General features: G+C 48.5%; 1 protein-coding gene across 2 annotated transcripts in view; it reads right to left on the bottom strand.

Annotated features, from left to right (window-relative positions):
* Positions 1 to 7,500, bottom strand: part of LOC113813669 (ras-related and estrogen-regulated growth inhibitor) — a 95,201-nt gene that overhangs the window by 72,842 nt on the left and 14,859 nt on the right. The window lies entirely within an intron of this gene.

The following is a 7,500-nucleotide window of genomic DNA, read 5'->3' as shown; positions in this document are numbered from 1 at the left end:
TTATTATTATCCTAATAATCGTTATTCCCATTCCTATTTTTACTGTCAGTATTATCATATTTACCATTATTATCATCAGTTATTATTACAATCATTATGATCACTATCATCATTGTTATCGTCCATATCAATAGCAATATCTTTACTATCAGTAATATTGATATTATCATTATTCTCATTGTTGATTTTGTTTTTGTTATGGTCGTTGTTGTCGCTGTTCCTGTTATGATTATTTCATTATTACTATTATCATAATCACCATTATTTTCGTGATTACTATCCTATCATTACTGCTATCATCGTTATCATTATTATTACTATTATTATTGCGGCTATCGTCATTGTCATCATAATATTTCATACGATAAGCCATAATAGTTCAATCCTTACGAAACGCTGTTAATAACAAGTGTTGCCATCAAGATAAAAAACCTAAATAACACAATCCGCTAAATTCTATCACTAGATATTGGGTCAAGGTTGCACGGCCTCCGTACGTTCTCGTGACCCAGACTCACTTCGACCAATATCCGGCTCTTGTTTACATAACATCCACCGGAAATGGAATGGGCTGGGTGTTTGCCTACATTCGCGTCGCTTCCGTGGGTTGTGATATTTTGCTTTATGTTGTTGTTTGTTGCGTTCGTTGTCTGTTTGTTGGTGTGTTTGTTGTGGTATTGCTCTTGTGGTGTTGCTCTTGTAGTATTAATTAAGCCTGTCTATCTCCTCATATTTCGAATAGAATTGTTGCCGGTTTTGTTGTCAGAATGCAAACGTTGTGAAATATGGCGGCAAAAATCCGTAGAGTTTGTAAAGTCTGCGCTTAGGATACGGGATACCATGATAGTGAAAACATAAATATGGTTTCCTGTGATGATGAATTAAACATATCAACACTATTCCTTTACGAGACACCCGATTAAAACATGTATATACATAGACACAGAAAAAAGCATGATTCAACGCAACAGGAAAACCACTTTTCTCTTTTACGCAAGAAAGTTTTTGCCGATCTCCTACAAGGCTATGAAACCTCCGGAGGCGAACTTCTCGAAGCACTAGAGGCGTCAAACGTGATTGGTCTTTCGCACATAAAAGGAAGCCCCGAAAGACAGGCAATTCAGTGCCTTTTCGACTTCGAGAGGGTGAATGTTTTCGCTCCTCCAAGAGCTTATTGGGACGAGATTCTCCCCGGTTGGTGGCTTCGTGCTTGCGAGAGAAACCGTTCAGATGTGGTTAGTAGGATGGCTTGATGTTAGTGGTCTTAGTATGCTGAAGGAGGTCCGTTGCTGTTCTAAAAAAGGATAAGCGATTATCCGACATGCGCTTGAGAAAATATTTTAAATAAGACTATAAACAAATGAATGACTAAATCCTGGATGTTTACTTACTAACATCAGATTAAAGAAATTTCTTTACTTTGAACATCAACGAATTATTTCAAGAAAAAATAGAAAGAAAAAAACATCTTTCCGGGAGACACTCCTCCTAACATACCTGAATAAATAAATAAAATCCGTAATAACAGATTTCTAGGCTCTAGATGCTACGCACTCATCTGTAAATCCTGAAATTTCTAGAGAAACTTTCCTCAGAACATCGCCAGGCAATTTCGACGCCGGGCAGTGTTATACCAAGCGTAACGGGGGAGGGGGTGGAGTGGGGGTGGGGGCAGGGGAAAGAAGAGGGAAGGGGGGGTGTTATACCAAGCGTAACGGGGGAGGGGGTGGAGAGGGGTGGGGGCAGGGGAAAGAAGAGGGAAGGGGGGGTGTTATACCAAGCGTAACGGGGGAGGGGGTGGAGTGGGGGTGGGGGCAGGGGAAAGAAGAGGGAAGGGGGGGTGTTATACCAAGCGAAACGTGGGGAAGGGGGTGGAGTGGGGGTGGGGGCAGGGGAAAGAAGAGGGAAGGGGGGGTGTTATACCAAGCGTAACGGGGGAGGGGGTGGAGTGGTGGTGGGGGCAGGGGAAAGAAGAGGGAAGGGGGGGTGTTATACCAAGCGTAACGGGGGAGGGGGTGGAGTGGGGGTGGGGGCAGGGGAAAGAAGAGGGAAGGGGGGGTGTTATACCAAGCGAAACGTGGGGAAGGGGGTGGAGTGGGGGTGGGGGCAGGGGAAAGAAGAGGGAAGGGGGGGTGTTATACCAAGCGTAACGGGGGAGGGGGTGGAGTGGTGGTGGGGGCAGGGGAAAGAAGAGGGAAGGGGGGGTGTTATACCAAGCGTAACGGGGGAGGGGGTGGAGTGGGGGTGGGGGGAGGGGAAAGAAGAGGGAAAGGGGGGTGTTATACCAAGCGTAACGGGGGAGGGGGTGGAGTGGTGGTGGGGGCAGGGGAAAGAAGAGGGAAGGGGGGGTGTTATACCAAGCGTAACGGGGGAGGGGGTGGAGTGGTGGTGGGGGCAGGGGAAAGAAGAGGGAAGGGGGGGTGTTATACCAAGCGAAACGTGGGGAAGGGGGTGGAGTGGGGGTGGGGGCAGGGGAAAGAAGAGGGAAGGGGGGGTGTTATACCAAGCGTAACGGGGGAGGGGGTGGAGTGGTGGTGGGGGCAGGGGAAAGAAGAGGGAAGGGGGGGTGTTATACCAAGCGTAACGGGGGAGGGGGTGGAGTGGGGGTGGGGGCAGGGGAAAGAAGAGGGAAAGGGGGGTGTTATACCAAGCGTAACGGGGGAGGGGGTGGAGTGGTGGTGGGGGCAGGGGAAAGAAGAGGGAAGGGGGGGTGTTATACCAAGCGTAACGGGGGAGGGGGTGGAGTGGTGGTGGGGGCAGGGGAAAGAAGAGGGAAGGGGAGGTGTTATACCAAGCGTAACGGGGGAGGGGGTGGAGTGGGGGTGGGGGCAGGGGAAAGAAGAGGGAAAGGGGGGTGTTATACCAAGCGTAACGGGGGAGGGGGTGGAGTGGGGGTGGGGGCAGGGGAAAGAAGAGGGAAAGGGGGGTGTTATGCCAAGCGTAACGGGGGAGGGGGTGGAGTGGGGGTGGGGGCAGGGGAAAGAAGAGGGAAGGGGGGGTGTTATGCCAAGCGTAACGGGGGAGGGGATGGAGTGGGGGTGGGGGCAGGGGAAAGAAGAGGGAAAGGGGGGTGTTATACCAAGCGTAACGGGGGAGGGGGTGGAGTGGGGGTGGGGGCAGGGGAAAGAAGAGGGAAAGGGGGGTGTTATACCAAGCGTAACGGGGGAGAGGGTGGAGTGGGGGTGGGGGCAGGGGAAAGAAGAGGGAAAGGGGGGTGTTATGCCAAGCTTAACGGGGGAGGGGGTGGGGGCAGGGGAAAGAAGAGGGGAAGGGGGGTGTTATGCCAAGCTTAACGGGGGAGGGGGTGGAGTGGGGGTGGGGGCAGGGGAAAGAAGAGGGAAGGGGGGGTGTTATGCCAAGCGTAAAGGAGGAGGGGGTGGGGGCAGGGGAAAGAAGAGGGAAGGGGTGTGTTATGCCAAGCGTAACGGGGGAGGGGTGGAGTGGGGGTGGGGTCAGGGGAAAGAAGAGGGAAAGGGGGGTGTTATGCCAAGCGTAACGGGGGAGAGGGCGGAATGGGGATGGGGGCAGGGGAAAGAAGAGGGAAGGGGGGGTGTTATGCCAAGCGTAAAGGAGGAGGGGGTTGGGGCAGGGGAAAGAAGAGGGAAAGGGGGGTGTTATGCCAAGCGTAACGGGGGAGGGGTGGAGTGGGGGTGGGGTCAGGGGAAAGAAGAGGGAAAGGGGGGTGTTATGCCAAGCGTAACGGGGGAGAGGGCGGAGTGGGGATGGGGGCAGGGGAAAGAAGAGGGAAGGGGGGGGTGTTATGCCAAGCGTAACGGAGGAGGGGGTGGGGTCAGGGGAAAGAAGAGGGAAAGGGGGGTGTTATGCCAAGCTTAACGGGGGAGGGGTGGAGTGGGGGTGGGGGCAGGGGAAAGAAGAGGGAGGGGGGGTGTTATGCCAAGTGTAAAGGAGGAGGGGGTGGGGGCAGGGGAAAGAAGAGGGGAAGGGGGGTGTTATGCCAAGCTTAACGGGGGAGGGGGTGGAGTGGGGGTGGGGGCAGGGGAAAGAAGAGGGAAGGGGGGGTGTTATGCCAAGCGTAAAGGAGGAGGGGGTGGGGTCAGGGGAAAGAAGAGGGAAGGGGTGTGTTATGCCAAGCGTAACGGGGGAGGGGTGGAGTGGGGGTGGGGGCAGGGGAAAGAAGAGGGAGAGGGGGGTGTTATGCCAAGCGTAACGGGGGAGAGGGCGGAGTGGGGATGGGGGCAGGGGAAAGAAGAGGGAAGGGGGGGGGTGTTATGTCAAGCGTAACGGAGGAGGGGGTGGGGTCAGGGGAAAGAAGAGGGAAAGGGGGGTGTTTTGCCAAGCTTAACGGGGGAGGGGGTGGAGTGGGGGTGGGGGCAGGGGAAAGAAGAGGGAAGGGGTGTGTTATGCCAAGCGTAACGGGGGAGGGGTGGAGTGGGGATGGGGGCAGGGGAAAGAAGAGGGAAGGGGGGGGGTGTTATGCCAAGCGTAACGGAGGAGGGGGTGGGGTCAGGGGAAAGAAGAGGGAAAGGGGGGTGTTATGCCAAGCTTAACGGGGGAGGGGGTGGAGTGGAGGTGGGGGCAGGGGAAAGAAGAGGGAAGGGGTGTGTTATGCCAAGCGTAACGGGGGAGGGGTGGAGTGGCGGTGGGCGCAGGGGAAAGAAGAGGGAAAGTGGGGTGTTATACCAAGCGAAACGAGGGGAAGGGGGTGGAGTGGGGGTGGGTCAGGGAAAAGAAGAGGGAAAGAAGAGACATGCAAATGTGTAGGTGTTATTGCCTATGAGTGGGTGTACATTTCTGTATGTGGATGTGTGTATGTAGAGTGTGTCTGTGTGTTTTGTTTGTGTGTGGGGGTGAAACATAAACACAAGTAGTTTATTACGGCAATACGAACACTTATGAAACGGTAATGAAACTAACAGAACATGTAACATTAGCACCAAAACCACAATTAACAAAAATATTGCTGAATTACTAAAAAAAAAAACGAAATAAAGAAAATTATGATAATGAAAAGGGTCATTGGCCTACCAAGCTAGCAATTACACTCGCTTATATTAAAATTAATTAGTTTATTAACTTCATTAACTCAGTAACGCCACACATTTTCAAAATAGAAAATGTGAGTTTCATATATAATTTTTCTTCATTTTCTCCTTTATCAATCTATTTGTATCCTTTTCTCTTTCCTGTGTTTGTTGTTTTACTTGGCAAAAGAGAAGAGAAAAGAAACGCCGTGATGTAGATACAGAAAATAAGAACAAAAACAATTACAGTAAAAACCAATATTTACAGCAAAGTTAAAAAATGGAAGCATACATATGTGTGTGTGTGTGTGTGTAAGTATGTGCGTGTGTGTGTGTGTGTGTGTGTGTGTGTGTGTGTGTGTGTGTGTGTGTGTGTGTGTGTGTGTGTGTGTGTGTGTGTGTGTGTGTGTGTGTGTGTGTGTGTGTAAATGAACGAAAAGTGAAATATTCCCCACCTAACCCTTGAAAGATAATGTCGCTAAACTCTACGGGGAGAGCACGTCGCATTTGGATACGACGTAGGCGCTACTTAGGACACTTGTCGGCAAAGACCATGGTATTAATGTCAATATTGCTAGACTCTTTTACCTGTCATACATACGGTCGGTCATAGATTATCATGCATTGCACCTAGTATTATACAAGGAATCAGAGTTGGCTAGTTTAGAAATTGTACAAAATGAGGCCATGAGGCTTATTCTCGGCGCCCCTAAGACAACGAGGATTGTGAATATGAGATCAGAACTTAATTTGCCGTCTGTCTATGAAAGAATACTATACATAAACACCATATTTAGCGTCAAAGCAATAAGAGAACCCCTCTATTGTACAGAGTTCCAAAGACAACTAAAACATAGAATAGTGGAGCTAATTTTGAATGGCAACATCGATTCAAATTCAAATCCATGGCAACAAGTAACATGTAAGCACTTGTCTCAGCTGAACATATCCATAACTAAGACCCTACATGGACGTTCTGCTCCACCGTGGAAAATGTCGGACCTAAGTGTATTTTATACGACTGCCCCAAAAAAAGACAGTGTCCCCCCTGCTGTACTTAAGCAGTATGCTTTAGCAATTATCAATGAGCACCTTGAAACTATGCCCAATGTGTATGAATGCTACACTGATGGATCCTTGCAGTCTGGGAGTAGAGCAGGATGCGCTTTTGTCGTATATAAAAACAATATTTTGCAGCACCAGGATTGTAGGCGGGTTCATGACTGGGCTAGCACTACGCAAACTGAGTTGGCAGGAATGCTCATAGCCACCGAATTTCTATTAAGTCAAGGCTCAGGAGTCATTTTCTGCGACTCACAGAGTGCTCTCCAGGCATTGAACACACTAGACAAAGGTGCAGGAAATATTGCAAATGACATAAGGATAAATGATTATCGTGCAAAAGAACGAGGCCATGATATACGTTTTGTGTGGATACCATCGCATGTTGGAATCCCCAGGCATGATCATGCTGACCGCCTAGCAAAATCAGCATGTGACAAGCAAAGTGTTGATATAGATCTTGGAGTACCTCTTGCTAGGATTTCACACATAATTAAAACTTCCTTCAAAGAGGACTTGTCTGACTTGATTAATTCTCAACGGCCTGAAAGCTGTAGCATAAAGCACTATGACAGGTTTATGCAAGATGTTTTCATCTATGGTTTATACAAAACAAGAACAAGACAGTGTGATATTGTGACCGCAAGAATCAGGCTGGGATATAGATTGTACTGGCAGGTCAGTACAGCCTGTAATGTTGAAGAAACGAAGTGTAAATTATGCAATGAAGAATATAAGCGAACACTTGTACATTATATCTCAGAGTGCCATGTAATACAGCCTTTCAGACCACCTAGCATGAGGTATGGAGAACTATGTAACTACTTGATATCATCTGATGTCTTGGAAGATATAATTATGTTATATCCTAAATTTGGAATGTAGTATCACATGACCACATATCAAATGTTACATTGCCTTTCCACGCCCAAGCCGTATGCCGGCTTGACAGATGAGTAGATAAATTACTGATCGTTCTTTTCCTTTAAATGATATATTTTAGACCGTAATAATTTTATGATATAGATTTATTCTGTAATACTATTATATAATACTTTGACCATGTATCAAATGTACTACAGCTTGCCCACGCCTGTGCAGTTAGCCAGGGTGGTAAATAAAGGACTAAACTAAAACGTAGGCGCTGGAGGCCACGCGCACGGACACCAGTCAGCGCTGCCAAAGTATGAGCCGCTTCGACCCCTGTATTCGGAACACAAGCCCTTCATTCCATTCACGAGTCGAAGCCGGTGATTCACACATTGATAACGCTGCTTAGATAACGAAAAGGGATGAAGAAAAATACAAAAAGTAACTGAGATGAGGGGAAAGGAATAAAACGGGGAACAGATGATGAAGAAAAGTAGAGCGATTAGTGAAGATATTTAAGAATAAGAGAATAGAGCCAAAAAAGGATAAAGAAGAGAAAAGATAAAAAAGACTGACAAAAATGCCA

Source organism: Penaeus vannamei, chromosome 25 (assembly GCF_042767895.1).
Source record: "Penaeus vannamei isolate JL-2024 chromosome 25, ASM4276789v1, whole genome shotgun sequence".
Classification (NCBI taxonomy): Eukaryota; Metazoa; Arthropoda; class Malacostraca; order Decapoda; family Penaeidae; genus Penaeus; species Penaeus vannamei.
This window is presented reverse-complemented; position numbering and strand designations above follow the sequence as displayed.